The sequence below is a fragment of the Rousettus aegyptiacus genome, unplaced genomic scaffold, assembly GCF_014176215.1.
Source record: "Rousettus aegyptiacus isolate mRouAeg1 unplaced genomic scaffold, mRouAeg1.p scaffold_m13_p_15, whole genome shotgun sequence".
In the NCBI taxonomy this organism is placed as follows: Eukaryota; Metazoa; Chordata; class Mammalia; order Chiroptera; family Pteropodidae; genus Rousettus; species Rousettus aegyptiacus.
In genome coordinates this window covers 16,031,220-16,048,951 of record NW_023416290.1, presented here as the reverse complement: position 1 = coordinate 16,048,951, position 17,732 = coordinate 16,031,220, and the positions used below count along the sequence as shown (strand labels likewise).

The following is a 17,732-nucleotide window of genomic DNA, read 5'->3' as shown; positions in this document are numbered from 1 at the left end:
CAAAAGCTCTAGGGGCCACTGCCAGAAGTTTAATCCTTGGCAGGTAGCCATGGCTGATCAAATGTGGCCTTCTTTTGTCTCCCGTTTCCTGTGCTTTACTTCAGAGAATGGCTTAGCACCCCGAGCCTGGTGCTCTGAGAAGGTACAATAGAAATATAAAACATGAATTCCATCCATATGTAACTTTCAATCAATCTCTGAAGAGACGAATTCATGCAGATGTAGTTTCTTACTGAAGTATCCAGCTGTAGCTTTTTAGAGGAGCTGAAGCAGGACCAGATTTGCAAAATTAAGTCTGTGTCCCAGAAGGATGTGAGCAAAGCCTTTAATGACAGGGTGTAGGGTGGGCCCAATGTGAACAGACAGGAGAAGCCTACGTAAGTCTCCCTCAGGGCAGAGCAGGTGTCTGCCATATTATCAAGCCCATGATTTGGTGAGTGAGTCTGAGTTTGTAGCAATGAAAATATTCTAAGCCCTATTAAGCATGGAGCATGAAATGAAATCAGTTCCTAATATTGACTTTTAGTTGCTGTTTCAGTTCCTAAAAGTCCCCAGACATCACAGAAAAATTAAAACAATATATTAAGATGGAACAAATACAGATGACTTTTCAATAATTTACTTGAGTATTAGAATAAATTTTAAAGTGGAATAAAAAAATTCCAGGCATCTTTTTCCTATAAAATCCTAGGTGTTTCAGCTGTAAGAAGATTTATATATCTATCTTCAAAGTTGTTAAATCTCAATATATATATATATGTATATATATATTGAAAACCTATTATGTGCCAGACATTATACCAAGTTTAAAAATAAAAATGAGTGCCAGATGCTAGATAAAGCACTAAGACTGACTAGGATGATTTTATAGAAAATAAAGAGGAATTGTTCTTTAAAACAGAACAGAGAAACAGAATGTAAGGTTTAGACAAAACCACCAAAGAAATAATACAGAAAGGGGAAGCAGCCTTAGTAAACTAACATATGTGAAAAAATAATTTAGACATAAAATCAAATTTCCTACTTTAGTCTCATTGTAATCATGTGGTGACTCCAGGGAGATCTTAAATCCCTTTGGATAATTACTCAGAAAAAGTGCTCACTGTAATTGGTAGAGCGTACAAATCAGGTGAGGGGCTAATGAGCTAGAAAATCTGTTGGTTCTGTAGATTCTCCCTTTTGGTTTGAAGAGACTTTGGATTTGTGCTTTTAGGGGTATATTATTCAGGATTCTTCTGAGAAACAAAATGAATAGGGTGTGTGTGTGTGTGTGCGTGCGTGCGTGTGTGTGTGTGTGTGTATATATATAGAGAGAGACAGAGACACAGAGACAGAGATTTATTTTAAGAAATTTGCTCGCACGATTGTAGAGGTTGGCACATGCAAAACCTGCAGTGTAGGCCAGTAGGATGGAGACCCAGGGAAGAGTTGATATTGCAGCTTGAGTCCAAAGGCAGTCTGGAGACAGAATTCCTTCTTCCTCAGGGGACCACAGTCTTTTTCTCTTAAGGCCTTCATCTGATTGGATGAGACTCACCCACATTGTGAAGGGTAATTTGCTTTATTCAACATCTACTATTTTAAGTGTAAATCACATTTAACAAATATTTTCACAACAATATCCAGATTGGCGTTTGAGCAAAAACTAGTTGTCATGACCCAACCAAATCGATACATAAATTAAATATCACAAGAGATGTAATTTTCCTTCAAGCAGGGCTGTCACTGAGCAAAAAGGGAAAGGTGCGCATTTCTGGTCTTCAGGGGGAATACAGCACCCATATGTCTGCTGTGAGCGCGAATCGGTGGCTTTGAGGAGGATTTGGGCAGACTTGTGCCCAGGCACTCTTCCCTCGCCGGGTACTATTTGGGGAGCAGAGAGAATAAAGCCAGCCGAGTAGCAGCAGAACATGGAAACAGGAGAGAAGTGGAGAGCAGAGCAGCACACGAGGAGGAGCACATTTCATTATTTTTTAACCACTTGAAAGTAAAATGATATGAATTGCTCCAACGACTCAGAAGTCCCTTCTCCACATTTCCTCTACTTCTGAGGATCTTAGGTTGGAGACTCCTTTCTTGAATGTCGGCCACCAGCCAACCATCGAGTAACTGAGGGGACTTCCGGATCAATGAAGTCAACTCTTTGTCTAACGGGGAAAGAAAGTAATGACTCCACAACCACAGCTGGTCCACCAGATGCTGGCTCGGTGTCTCAGCCTCCTCGTTACATGCCAGTATACTTTCTATGCTATGGGGTGGTATTTACCCATGTGGCAGAGCCAGAGAAGTAGATCTATTCTGATATTGGGAGACTGGGCCTCCTTCCTCCCCACACATACCATAAATTATGATACTAAGATTGGAGAATCTTTCACTGCTCCTTTTCAAGGCTGCACTCCTTAATCTTAAGGACACACTTACACTCATTATTATTCTGTAAGTTCAAATTAAACCTTCCATTTGCACTAATTTCTAAACTTCATAATAGCTAGTCTTAATCAAAGATACTAATAATGACTATTAAATAGACATGTATATTTCAGACAAATTCTTGTCTCTTCAAATTACCATTGCCAGAAGGTTATAACACTCATGTCACTGATGTCTGTACTCTTTGTTAATACATCACAAACTAAATGTCATGTGACATGAAGCACCCAGAGAAATAAGAAAGTATCTATGTGTGTGTCTTTTTATTAGTAAAGAAATCTTTCTGAGAAGCCACTGCTATCTGCAGCAGATTGTCCTTGACAGAGATTGGATCACATGTTTGTAACCAAGTCACCAGGAGGGGCAGGAGAGATGCATGACCATGAGGAGGAGGGGTAGGATGTCTCCCAAACTGGGCTTCTGATGAAAATGAGGAAGTTGGTGGCCAACATTGCCTGTTACAGATTAAGAGAAACAGAGTTAGGATATGAGTGCTAGGAAGTTACAATAGGGAGTTATTTTTTTTTCACAGCTGTAGAGCATGAGTTATAATATCAGAATTCAAGTATAATGCTCTGCAGTGAGGCTGAGGACAGTGGGCATCCAGGAAGAGGAGATTGGTCATTTGAAGCAAACATTCAGGAACCTCATTGCTGCACTAAATCAGCCCTGCTGAGAGCTATGTGGCCAGGGCCAGGTACAATTTATGGTGAGTCAAATAGAAGATTAGTGATTTTCTTTAATCTTCAAGCCATGTAGTTACAGGGAAGCAGTTGCTTTACAATGCTTGCGTGCAAATGCATGCACACACGCATGCACACATGCATGCACGTATGTGCACACGCACACACATATTAGAGCTTTTAGTAAATTGTGTTCTCTACATCAGGGGAAATGAAGTGAATTGTGAGATAACTCATATCCTTTCAGGTTCTAAAATTTTTCCTGTTAAAGTCAAGGCCTAAACACAACATCAAAGCTAAATAGACTGTCAATGAATAGGCTTGAATTGAGTGATGAGTGAACATGTTTCTTGCCTTCTCTAATCCCACAAAGACAAATAGAGAAGTCGGTGAAAGATCAGCTGTAAAAAAAAATTCAACCACTGAGACAGCCAAGCTTGTCTTTCCAGGAGAAGTAAAATATTAATTTGCTTCTGCCTTCGTGTAGGTTGCCTGCAAAGGCAACACAGTGCAGGCTCTATTATCACCAGAATTAAGCAGTTTGCTCACATTTGGACTCTGGACTCCAATAAAATCCCTCCCACCTTATCAGTTAGGTGAGGCCAAAGTGGTGGAATTTACATTTTAGAATGGAGTTATCATTTTAATCGTTGTGCAATCACAACAAATTGCCAAGAATGGAAATAAAAGTAAGGGTGACCTATATTTAGTTTCTATCTGAATTCTTTTAGGTCCACACTGATATTTTTGGTTCTGTTATACATAGGCTTTATTTATTTTCATGGTTATTATGGTCTTGAAATCTTTTTAGCTCTCTGATTTATTGATTCCTCATATGTGACAAAAGTAATCATTTGATTCAATCTAGAATACATACAAAACACAGATATTCATTTTATCATGGAAGACTGATGTTAATGCCAGTTACATGTCAGACCGTTTATAGGTGAAGGTCTCAGTATACCATCCAGGGAAAAGATGAAGGAGAGAAGAGAAAAGAGTGGAAGTAGAAATCACTAAAATGTCAAATATTACAGGATAAGGGAAGGAATAGGAATCATCAGAGGATCAGGGTAAAGGACTATCTAGAGAGGCAGGTGGGATAATCAGAGAACAGTGCTTTAGAAAATCAATGCTTAGACAATTCTAGGAGGACTGGCAGTCAGTTATGCTGAATACTACAGAACTAAGAGGAAATGAAGATCTGCATTGTTTCAAAATCCACTGTTTTATGAGAGCGTATTATTTGTGGGGCACAGTGCTGGACGTCAGGACTACAAAGGAAGAAAGTCACCTACCTTCACATGACTTACAGTATGGTGGGAGAGAGATATAAAAATTGTTTAAGTGCAATGAAGTAAATGATACATTACAATAGTGTGCTGTAGTAGAAGAGAGGAAGGGGGTGGGAGGAGCAGGACTCATGAATGGTTTCTTAGAGGAGGTGATACTGAGCTAAGTCCTGATAAGGAACTTCCCTGTGGAAGAGGCAGGTATAGGGGTCACATGAGTAAAGAGAGAAGTCGTGCCATTGCGGTGCTTGGGGAAGGACAGTTAAGTATGGATCAGGAATATGGAGTACCTGCAGCCAAAACAGCCAGCAAAACACAGATCTCAAAAAGTCAGGCCACTTGGAAGAGTTTGAATTTCATCTGCAGGGAGTTAAGTACCACTGAAAGATTTTTAAGCAGGAATTTGAATGGTTAGTTTCCTATTTTAGAAAGATCTCGGTGACACCAAAGGATGGATCAGAAGGAAAGGGTAGCTGGTGTGAAGATGATTTGCCTACAGTGAGTGTCTAAATGAGAAAGAATTAAAACAACTAAGGCGACGGCAGTGGGATGGAGAGGAAGACTACATTGAGGAGTCGTTAGAAGAGTACAACTGATTTCAGTGACACTTCCATTACAGGAGATAAAAGAGATAAGGAAAATCATGGATGACTTCCATGTTTGGGTTTGGAATCAATGACAAGAGAGTGAAGGATGATGGCGGTGTCGTTAACTGAGTTGATGGTTATCAGAAAACTAATGTATTTAGGAAGGGTAGACATAACGAGTTCGATCTTGTATGCATAACAAGAATATTACTGTCTGATTTGTTGATTGGGAAGTCCACTGGTGATGAGAGAGAGACAAAGACAGAGTGCTATTAAGAGTCTAAGAAAAGCAGAGGGGCACGGAGAAAAGAGAAAACGAGAATGAACAGGAAACTCTGGGAAGGAATGAACCATCTTTCTTTAGTTTGTTGCATATTTCTGGAGCTTAAGATAGTTCCTTCCTCCTTGTATGGATCCGATAAATCTTGAAGTGAGAAAGAGAGAGGGCTAAAACCCAATTAGGATGTGGGCTCAACCTTCAGAAACACTAGCCAGAAATTTCATACAACTTAAAAAAAATCCACAGAGTCACTATGGTATAATCTTTTAAGAGTTTCTCTAAGGAATTAAGATCTCGTAAATGGAATTTGGAGATTTAAAAGAATGAACATCTGGCCATTATTTAGCCCAGTGCTAGTATTAAAAAATACAGTGGATAATTTTGTTGTTTAATAAGTGAAGGGTTGATAGATTCATTGTCTGACAGCCCACAGTAGGCCATTGGTGAATGACTTTATCTTTGAATTGATACGAACTCAGAAGCTGGCCTTCGTTTTAATGTAGAAATAGCTCAATTCTCCAGACTCAGTCATACTTGTAATTGTTCCTGGGATAATTTCTAGGATTGAAGAAAACCCTGTATAAGAAGCAGATGTTCATGAAATACTTTTGTATTCTTACAAAATGCTTCTTATCCTTCATAGCAGGGATTTTACCTAAGGGACAGTACAACGCAGAACTATTTGAAAATCAGGTCAAGAAACCAGGAAGTACCCATATCAGCTGAGTTATATTTACATAATAGAAACCCTAGGTAGGCATACAAAACTTCATCTGCTGTAGCAAAGTTAACATTTCTTCAGGGATACCAAGAATTATTTTGCCACCATTAATTTCACAGATATTACCTCAGACAGATGTGGGTACTTAATTTTTCACGAGAAAATAAATAAATTCAGTGATTATTTTTATTATGTTGAGTTAACCAAAGAATTTTCAGATAGGTATTTGAAATGCAGTGCACAGTTCGTAGGTGGTAGGGACAGACATTAGAGAGCAGGACATAAGTTATCTGGGTTTAAACAGCAAAAGACAACAGGAAGCAGGAATTGCAAACCTTTCTCTCTCCTCTGTCCCTAGTAATTTATTGTGTGTCTCTTGGGCAAAAGATTCCTACTGAATTGACAGGGTAACAGGGAAAAGTAAAGAAGGGCCTGTACTGTTACTTTTGTGTGTCTCTAGTTAGAATACAAGCCCAGTGAGGAAGGCAGGAATTATGCCTTTGATTTGAATCCCTAGTTTCCAGTACGGCAAGGAAGTGGGAACAGAATACTAAGGAGAAGGGAAGTCTCTCGAAGGGGAAAATGGTTTCCAGCTTAATCTTGCCTCAACCTGTTTTTTTGGTAAAGCGCTTTGATATTATTGAGATGACCTATTGATCACTCATTCTATCTTGGGGACTTGCGGATTCATCTAGGGAGAAACTCTCATTAGGGAACAGGAGCAAAAAAAAAAACTTTATTATTATTATTATTTTTGGCTTAACTTTCTTTTCTTAATCTGCCGCTTGATTCGAACTGCCTTTTAAAAAGAAATTCTAAGCAATTTTTTCTAATTCCAAAGTTCATCTTTTTGTGTTTGTCCTCCTTATCAAGGAAGCTAATCAAGTTGAAAGTACCAGCTTATGAGTCAAATAAGTAATCAGCACTTCTGGGTGGCTTCTGTACTGGTTTGGGTAGTTCTTTGATGTTGGACATAAGGAAGGGCATGTGGTATGTAGACAAACACTTCTGGGCGATAAGAACCTCACAATTAAGCCCACGAGTGATGGTGAACAGATGTTTCTCTTAAACAGCTGCTTTCCACAATGACACTTGGATTTGACTATATCCAGGCACTGTTTGTTGTTACCTTGGCAGCACCTTGTAGTAAATGTCCACATGTGACCTACCTACACTGACAGAAATCCCATCTGGCACCTTCTAGACTTTCTTTTGGTGTCTCGACCTGCTTCTGTGTCAGTCTTGGCTCCTGTCGCTGAGTGATTCAAAATAAACCACGTCGTGAACACTCGCTAAAAGCCTCGAAGAAGGGATGCCAGCATACTCCTCTTCCCTCTAACTGACACTCTTGCCAGTTCTTCTCATTCCTGAATCATAAACTTTTACTGTTACTGCCCTTCAAAATATTCACCATTTTTTATGCATGGTTGATGCAATAGGTTTTTAAAAAATGGTTGATGCAATAGGTTTTTTGCTATTTGCAGTCTTACTACATTACCATTTTTCTCCTGTGGCTCCTGAGATTCTAATCCTTGCCCAGTCAAGTGATTATTTGTCTTTTGTTGCCCTGGCATGTTTTAGGAGATACAAATTTTATGTGAGAAAATACAACTGAATGGCATTTGAACTTTCATCATCAGAACACAAGACTACTTCCTGCCAGAATTTTCCTTATTCCCCTTCTAATTTCTGGCCATATATTTTAGGCAGCCCTGAGACAGTGGTGACTCAGAATCCTGTTGCACACAACCTCAATCAATACACACTGGTCCCATCGGCTTCAGAAACCTATCATTTCTCTTGTTTTATGAAGGAAAAAGACAGAGAAGCTTTGGGTTTCCTTGTCCCAAAAATGTCATGCTCAGGTTCCCCAAGGAGTACAGATGCTCATGCTCTCCTTGCTGACTCCGTTTGTGATGACAGGATTATGACTTGGTATGAAGCTCCTTCCCACACGCCATCATTACCTGGCATGGCTCCTGAAATGTGAATCGAGGTCCTGAGGCGTGGAGCACCTGTCTGAATGTAGGAAATTTATCGCTTGTGAAGAAGCCATCTCCCTTTGTTATCATTTCTTCTCTCCTCTTTCTCTTTCTATTCACAAAGTTAAAATTGTGAGTGTATTGGGATTAAGATGTCATCTTAACTCCAAGTCATAGGCTAAAATAAAAGATAAATTAGAAATTACTCGTGAGCCACATAATTCATGTTGATTAGAGATGGTAAAAAGTCCTTTTTGGGATACAAGATAGAGTCCTTCTAATGTGATAACTAAGTGTGGTTGAAAGTCCTGCTCCTGAAGATGATAATATTGTGTAAAGACAAATTTTCAGAGCAGAGCTTCCATGCTTTTCAAATTGCTGCTCTATCAGCTTTGTTTTCTTGATAGGTCTAATTTTTTTCTTTATCTCTTCAACACGGTGAGCACTGGTTATATTATAAAGCCAGAACCAATCTTTTATGGACCATTACCATCTTGGCTATATTACACAATGGACTGAGAAACTCTGACTCGAATGCAAAGGCAATGTGAACAAATCTTTAGACATTCCCTTTCTGCAATTTATAAAATGGTACCTACCTGTCAAGTGACTGAAAAAAGATCAATTCTGTTTGCAGTGGGATGATCCCGAATGCCACAGAACATCAGGAGAGAAATCGGGAGAATTCATATGATGCTTTAAAATTTTTGTTTCATAACTCCCTCAACCCTTTCTATATGTTGGTTTGTCTTTCAGACTAGGGTTCAAGTGAAAGTCAAACAGCAAAATAAAGGGATTCCAAGAAATGCTAGAGTCTTTAGACCAGAACTGGGCAATCCTTCACAAGCAGGAGAAAAATCTGGCCCCGCAACAGGAAAAAGACACACGAAAATGAGTTGCTTGTACCTAGGCACTGCTAAAAGATGAAGCAATCTTGATCTGTTAGGTGACATCATGATCAGGCTCTGCGATCTGGCAGTTTAGTGTCTATGAGCATTTTGCGGTCACCAGAAGTCCTTTCTCGGAGTATGCATATATTGATATTTTGATTTGTGTCCATTTTTTCACATTGCAAGTTGTGCGCTGTTTGTCTTAGTTAAATGAAATCATAGATGGGAAAACTCTGTTAAAGTTCAAATTGTTATGGAAATAGAAAGTTTTAGTGTAACCAAAAGCAGATAAATGTGCAACTCCCAATTTATTTTGGTAGGTATTCTAAGAATTTTTCTACTGTCCCATAACAGACAGGAGTGGCACGCCTTAGTCCTGTTGGACTGACCTCTCTGTAGAGAATATTCTTACTGTTCCTATTGTTTTGCCAGGCGCGGTGGGACCTGATCACAGCCTTCTTGCTTGAAGGGCACCCCAAGAATCCTCCTGATTTCTGATGCTAGAAACCTCTTTGGGGTGGTAGCGAGGCAAATTCTGGCAGGCGTAACACTGACTGAGACTACTCAGAAGCTCTTGGGCCATTTCGTTGAATCTGTTTCTCAAAAAGCATCTGTTGCTTCAATAGTTTTTCTGATAGTTTGGGACTTAAGATCTCTATTTGCTGTGTGCATAGGGAGAGAGAAGGTCAGACAGAGAATAGAAGGCTTACCGAGAGTGACCTGTTTGACTTTTCCATTTCTAGAATTTCAGATTGTTTTCGCACATCATTTCTGAGAGCTGTTCCTGAACACATCTCTAAATGATAAATTCCATTGTGTACCTAAAAGCTATGTATTTGGGGATACACTGTAACACGCAGGTAAGAGGTCTCCATTTTTGCTTCTCTTAGAGTTAGTTTGTAAAATAAGAGATTAAATGCCACAGGAGCAAATGATTGAAATTCTTAAAGTACTCTTGCAGGGTAGCTAGAAAACCTGAGCCACCTGGAATGGCTAGGGAGACGGGAAGGCAACCGCCTTTTGAATGCATGTGGTTTTGCAGCTCATCATTGAGTTCTATAGTACAAGGCTGTGACTGCAAGGGAGGGTATTACTTCTGCCAGCAACAAGACCCACGGGTCAGTGCTAACTCCTTATCTGTTTAGATCTTGTTGACAGTCCCTTTAGGTATCCAGGATAGACCAGGATCCTATGTGACAAATCTTACATAATATTTTCTGGTTCCTTGAATTTCTTTTATCTAGATTAACTACAAATACATTATAGTTCATAATTAAAAGGAAAGATTTATGTGTGTATAGTAATTTCAAAAGTGGACTTGGGATCTATGATTCTGGAGTATCTTTCCGCCCTTGAGCTCATAGGCTTTGTTGATGATAAGAAATTATATCATGAAGGGTACTTTTTGGCTTGTCCAGAGGGCTATCATTTTGACTAACCAACTTTAGAGAATTTCTATTGTCAAACTATAAAACTTTTGTCCAATCAGAAGCCTGAAGGAAAACCCAGCAGTAGTCAGACAAAGAAATGAACTAGAAGAAAACTATTTAGTGAAAAGATGAGTCAGGAATCAGGTTCCAGGAATCTAAAACCATCTTTCTGATGTTTGCATTATCAAAATACAATGAAATCTTCTTATCTGCCTGCCGAAGCTCCATATTGGGCCCTCTCCTCCTTCAAACTACCTGTGGTTCAGGTAGGCTCCCCAAATGCGTAGGTAGGTCATGATAACTGGGCAGGGTTTTCTCAGACATGATTAATGCCACATCAGATGATTGCAATAACAGGCAATTTAAAACTGTGGCTTTATATACATGAAAGATGTTTGAAAAAATGTCTCCATTAAAATTACAATTCAATGACTTACTGCTTATTAGTAGATAAAGTCCTTCGGATACAAACTCTTATCCTGTGGGCTGGCTGTACCTGTATCTTCTCTGAGTCTGGCATGGCTAAATGTTGTCTGCGGAGTGTCCCTCTCAGCAGCTCACTCCTGAGAGAGAACTGCCCTGCTTGTCCCAGGGGATATCCTTAACACAGTTTCTTTCTATTTATTATCACTTCCTCTTTCTTCTAAGAAATGAAAAAAGAGAAATGGTGTGTCGTTTTAGTCTAGGTTTCCTAGGAAACACACCCTGGAATGGAGTTTTGCGTGCAAGGATATGGTTGCGGAGTGCTCTGGGGAGGATGAATGGACAGGAGGACTGAGGCATAGTCCCCCAGAAAGGGCTGCAGCTGGTCCTGATCCCTCGGGTGCTCTGGGGCTGGGATGGTCCTTCAGGTTGTATCTGCCTGAGACAACCACGTGGACCAGCAATTGGATGTGCGTTGCTATTGGATGTTCCTTGGGGATGGGGTATGAACTTGAACAAGGCAGCTTACTGGGCTGAGAGCAATTCCCAGAAAGGGACTCAGCTGACAGTCTGGTAGCTAACATTCTCTCAACAGCTGGAAAATGAGTGCCCTCAGTCATGAAGGGAGAGATCTAGGTGACACACTACACATCTACAACATACTCTTTATATGGCTTAGCTCTTGATTTTTTGCAAAGCCTGGTGCATCTCTTTCTCATGGGACTCTCTGTTTCCTACCAATGTGTTTGCTTAGTTTGGGGGTTAGAGTTTCTCTGTGTAGTGTGTAGGTGTGTGTACACATCCCATATCATATATCTGTCTATCACTACATCTACATGATCTATATCTATATCTACCCAGGTGTGTTATGCTATGCTCAGGATTTTATGGGTATTTCTGGGTGTGCATAGGCAGACAAAAAACTGGAGAGAGGAGTTATTTTTGAAATGAGTTTTTAAAAAATGTGACTGATTTAAAGTCTTCCGTCAGGTCTGGGTGTGGCCTTAAGGACCACAGAGTTCTCAGCTTCTAGCTGCCTGAGAGTCTGTAGCCATATGATGACAAAGAAAGCATTCTCCCTCTAAGAGCAGTTTGTGATCACTCTGTGGAACTTGGACAGTGAAATGTGTTCTTAAACCAGAGAAACACACACCTCACTGAGGAGTCTTGGCTCTGAGACCTTGGCTGCAGAGCACTGCCAAGTTTTGGAGGGTTGAGATAGATGTTGTTTTGTGAGGTAAAAACTGGAGGTCTGCAAACTGTTCCAGGGTTGGCTAGATCCTTCTACTGAGTGACACTTTTCCAAATATAATTCACATATACAGCACCCTAAGTCTGTATAGTACTATTAACCCCTGAGATGTTGGAATTCTTTCACTCTGATTTTATGGATGAGGAAACAGAGGTTCTGTGAGGTAAACCGACTTGCCCATGGTCTGTGTGGCTTAGGAATAAGGTGCTTGCATGTGCTTTATTGTTCAACGTAGTCCCTGTTTAATCTGTTTTTCTAGTGTGAGTGTTAACAGCAACCCTTTTTCATTCCCACACATTTTTGGCTTTAAAAATTTTTTAATTTATTGGAGTGACATTGGTTAATAAAATTTATAAGTTTCAAGTGTAAAATTCTATAATACATTATCCGTATATGGCATTGTGTGCTCAACACCCAAAGTCAAATTTTCTTTTGTCACCATATGTTTGACCCCCTTTACCCTTTTCTACCTCCCTACCTCCCCCCTTTCCCACTGGTAGCCACCAAACTGTTGTCTGTGTTGTGAGTCTTTGTTTGTTTGTCTTGTTTGTTGCTTTCAGTTTTAAAAACTGATCCGGATTTTGAGTACAGCCTCTTGACACCAAATCTCACATGATTCCTCTAATGACTTGCAAATGATCTTTGAAAGTTATAGCTTGGCAAATGCATGTGACCTATATAATCTGGAATAGTCCCTTTCACATTGATCAGTGTCCTTGGCTTTGCCCATAATCTTCTATCTTCTTCCACAGCCCAGGCCAAGAGCAAATGGCATCTACTGTATTTTCACTAAGGGGTTCTTCTCAAATGTATAGAAATCTGGCCCAAAGGAAACATTGACGTAAGGCAGAGAGATATAAATTTTTATTAGGTTTGGGAGGCCTTCTGTATTCTTTTTTTAGACTCAGTTTACTGGGACCCATACTGATTTTTATAACTGAGCTATACTGTCTGGCGAGTGGATTAGTAGTTTAGATTCTGAAAGTCTTCAACCCTCTGACCGATAAAATGCATGGTGTTTTCCCAGGAAATAACACTGTGAATAAGCTCCCAGTGAAGAGCTCATATAGCTTTTCCGGTGTGAGGCTGTTGGCACTCTCTTGACGGTGACTTTAGGTGTGAGGTTGGCATTTGGAGAGTGTCTTACAAGTGAGAACTGCATCGTCGTCAGATATGTCCTGCACTGGTCTGTCCCTTGGCAAGATCATAACTCTAGAAGCTCTAGATAAACATCTCAAAAAGTCCCTACCCTCAAGTAACACCAAGTGTTATCAAACCTCTTCAGTTTGATAGTTATAAGAGCAATGATTGGATATGACTTCAGAAAAATATTTTATATTAGTTTAATATGACTCATACTTCAAAGCAACTGATTGGCTCAATATTGAGAAATCTTCTTATAGTAGGAATTATGACACCCTCTCTTAGACATCACCTAAAAGAGATCAGGCTTATTGTAGCAGTTATCATCATTTTATGATTTTATTAAAAATGGCATTTCTCTCACCTCCCATTAATGGAAAAGCTTTCTGTTTATAATTTAATTTGGAAGAATTTGAGTATTCTCAAAGCGACATTAATTTCCAAAAAAATCTAAAATCATGCTTTTTCATAGTTCCTCCATGACATAGTTGAAGGAGAAAAGAGAGATTTATATATTTTTCTAAGTGACTTTTTTACCTGCTGGGGTGAGAGAGGAGAGAGAGAGAGAGAGAGAGAGAGAGAGAGAGAGAGAGAGAGAGAGGGGTGGGAGAAACTGGAGTCTCTTATGTATGTGAAAACAGCAAAGTCTCTTTTGAGCTTTCATTTTTTTAAATTAAAATACATACTTAAATAAGAGAATTAGAAAGTTCTCAATTTAAAAACTAACAAATACATCAAAAGTAAAAGCCAAAGGCAGGAACATCCTCCCAAAATGCTAGCTAGTCATCTCATTTCTGAGACACAGAAATGAACATAAAATTCTGGTCTTCAATAAAAACAAATAATATTATTTTGGTTTGTAAATAACATTTTTCTGTACAACTGTACAGGAAATTTAATGGGGAACATAGAATTCTCCATTAAATAAATGATTCGATTAAGAATAAAAAGCATTAGAAAGGCAAAAAAAATAATAAAGGAAGGAAGAAAAGAAGGAAGGAAGGAAGGAAGGAAGGAAGGAAGGAAGGAAGGAAGGAAGGAAGGAAGAAGGAAGGAAGGAAGGACGAAGGAAGGAAGGAAGGAAGGAAGGAAGGAAGGAAGGAAGGAAGGAAAAGAATCAATGAACTGTTTCTATTTTTCCCTTAAATTACTTACCTGGCAACTTTGGGAGAAGGTGGAGAAGTCTTAAGTTAAGCTCAATATAGAAGTAAAAATTATCTTTGGGAGATTTCTTATCACAATTAGGTCTGTGATGATCTAAAATATGTCAGTAACCATTATCCCCCCCCATCCCAGTTTTACCAATTCCTTGTCTTCAGTGGTTCATTCAAGACTCCCTGCAATTTTTCTTTCTCCCCCCGACCATCCTTCCAGGCACCCAGAAAAAGTGGGCACTTGCCACTTTGATGTGGCTTCTTGGATGAATTCAGTTTGATAAGCATACTTCAAGAGAAACATTTTGATAGGGCTTCAAAACAAACCATAAAACCCCCAGCTCTTAACCAATTACTAGATAATGTGTGAAATAGACATTATCACCTAATTCATGTACTTCACTTCATTCTATGTCCTCTGTTCTCTGGTCCCAACCTTGGGCTTTGGAAAAAACTCAGGAAGGGGGTCAGTATGTATATATCGCACTTAGTTGGCATTGAAGATTTGTCTCATTTTTTTATTCACCTGTTTTTTTTTTTTAAATTAAAATCATTAGGGTGGCATTGATTAATGAAATCAAACAAGTTTCAAGTGTACAATTCAGCAATGTCACATATATATATTGCATTGTGTGTTCACCACCCAAAGCTAGATTTCTTTCCATCACCAAATATTTGACCCATTTTACCACTACCTACCTCCCTCCTCTCCCGCTTCCCTCTGATAACCACTAATCCACTGTCTGTGTCCACGAGTGTCTGTTCGTCAGGTTTGTTTGCTGCTTTCAGTTTTATATCTCACATATGAGTGAAATAATATGGTTTTCAATATACTCTGACTTATTTCGCTTAGCATGATTATGCTAATGAATGGATGGATCTTATCTCAACAGCCTCCCATAATATCCACAAAAATTATGCATATAACTTCTGGTATGTATAGGAAATTTTTTCTGAAGTTGTGGGGGAATGTTAGTGGGAGTAGGGATTAGGGGAGAGCAAAGTGTTTAATTTCAAAATGCAGACGATTTCAGACTTAATGTTTCTGAACTTAAATGTCCTTAAATTATCTAGTGTTTTGTATTAAAACTGAGAAAATTCAGATTTTGAAGTATTTAAAATATACAGGCACAGATAGCTAATAATATAATGAAGGCCAATATACTCACCATCTAGACTCAGTGAATCTTTACATTGTGCCGTATTCTTTTTGCTAGGTCTTATATAGAAGATTGTTTCACCTACATTGAAAATCTATTACTTAGCTGCCTTCATTAATTATCTTAGCCAGATCTTCCAGATAATTTGCTACGGCTTCTACATCAGCCCTTGCTGCTTAATCTCACACTTTTATGTGATGGAGATGTCTTATTTTCTTAAACCTCATGAAGCAAACTCTGTTAGCTCCAAACTTTTCTTCTGCAACTTCCCGACCTCTCTCAGCCTTCACAGAATTGAAGGACGTTAGAATCTTTCTCTGGATTGGACTTTGGCTTAAGGGAATGCTATGGCTGGTTTGATCTATCCAGACCACTAAAACTTTCTTTATATCAGCAATAAGGCTGTTTTACTTTCTTATCATTTGTGTGTTCACTGGAGTAACACTTTTAATTTCCTTCAGAAATGTTTCTTTTGCATTCACAACCAGGCTAATTTTTTGGTAAAAGAGGCCTAGCTTTTGGCCCATCTCAGCTTTTGACATGCCTTCTTCTCTAAGCTTAATCATTTCTAGTTTTTGATTTAAGGTGAGAGACGTGTGACTCTTCTTTTTGCTTGAACACTTAGACACCATTGTAGGGTTACCAACTGGCCTAATTTTGATATTGTTGTGTCTCACAGAACAGGGAGGCGGGAGGAGAGGGGAAAGAGATGGGGTGATTGCTGGTCAGTGGAGCTGTCAGAATACATACATTTATTGATTAAGTTTGTCATCTTATGTGGGCACACTTCGCAATGCCTCAAAACAATTACAATAGTAACATCAAAGATCACGGTCACAAGCCACCATAACAAATGTAGTAATAATGAAAAAGTTCGAAATATTGTGAGAATTACCAAAATGTGACAGAGAGACATGAAATGAGCAAATGCTGTTGAAAAATGGTGCCAACAGATTTGCTTGATGCAGGGTTGTCATAAGTCTTAAATTTGTAAAAAAAAAAAAAAAAAAACAAAAAACGCAATATCTGCAAAGTATAATAAAGCAAAGTGCAATAAAATGAGGTATGCCTGTATATGTAGCCAGACTCAGTATAGACGATAATATTCTATGTTACATAATTTAACTTTACATAATTGATATCAAATTGTATTAACATTCTTTAACTTTTTTTTTTAACTTTTATAGGCGAGGCAACCCTTGGTTGACATCACAGTTTGCAAGGACCTTATCAGTTTACAATCCCTTATTTTTTAATTTTTTACCCCTACAACACCTGGTCTTCCTAGGTGGTCTCTCATCCAAGTACTAACCGGGTTTGACCCTGTGTAGCTTCTGAGATCAGATGGAATCAGGCTTGTTCAGGGTGGCATGGCCGTAGACTTGTTTTTTTTTTTTTTTTTTTTTAATTCAACATTAATCCATGTAACCTAGCTCATTCCTTAGCAAATGTATAGTATTCCATTGTGTGAATATTTCACTATATATGTATATATGTATACACACACACACACACACACACACACATATATATTCCTGCTAATAAACATTTAGGTCTTAGCTATCACACATAAGATGCAATAAACATTCCTTTTATTTTTTTTGAAAACTTGTGTGAGACTTTCCTTAGGGGATATACCTAAAAGTCATCAGCCACTTTACCTCTCCCAGAACTCCTAGGCTCATGTTACTTACTGATTCCATGATTTCTTTCTTATTAATTCTTCCTCCTCACTCCTTTTTGTATGAAATATCCTGTTACCGAAAATTATCTGCATTTTGTTTTTGGTTGAGCAATCCAGCTCTTTCTAGCCCTTGCACCTAAACTCAATTCCTGGTTCATCTTCGCATACAAAATTCCATTATGGCATTCTTCAGGACAAAACCAGCCAAACAAAGCCCTCTCTTTTCATAGGACCCAGCCTCCTGGAAAGTGATTATGATTATAGAAGGAATTTTTGTTTCTCTGTTACTTTTTGGAAAAGACTCCCATAGGATGATAATTTGCTCTGCTATATCTCTTGGTCTAGGGAATCATCATGTGCTTGTAAACTTCCTGTCTTAAACAATACAATGCATTATTTATGCATTCATTCATTTATTCATTCATTCGACAATCATTTATTGCATATGTTTGCCTGTCACTGTACTAGGCACTGCAGTGATCACAAAGATGAATAAGATTTAAGGAACCCTTAATCTATTCAGGGAAATGAACACTTAAACAAATATGTACAATATTTTCAAAACTTTGCTCCAAGAGTAGGACAGAGTGCTGAGGAAATATATGGAAAGGAACGTTAATT

At 38.7% G+C, this 17,732-nt stretch overlaps 1 long non-coding RNA gene and 1 pseudogene across 5 annotated transcripts in view; one reads left to right on the top strand and one right to left on the bottom strand.

Moving 5' to 3' along the window:
• The window catches only part of LOC107497974, a 36,421-nt gene that overhangs the window by 12,152 nt on the left and 6,537 nt on the right, over positions 1-17,732 (top strand). Inside the window, exon 2 of one of the 5 annotated variants that reach the window (XR_004954602.1) lies at positions 9,609-9,725. The exons of the other annotated variants lie outside the window; for them this stretch is intronic. This is a non-coding gene — a long non-coding RNA (uncharacterized LOC107497974). The remainder of the gene's footprint in view (positions 1-9,608; positions 9,726-17,732) is intronic. 5 annotated transcript variants of the gene reach the window in all.
• Positions 16,691-16,809, bottom strand: LOC118612333 (annotated as a pseudogene).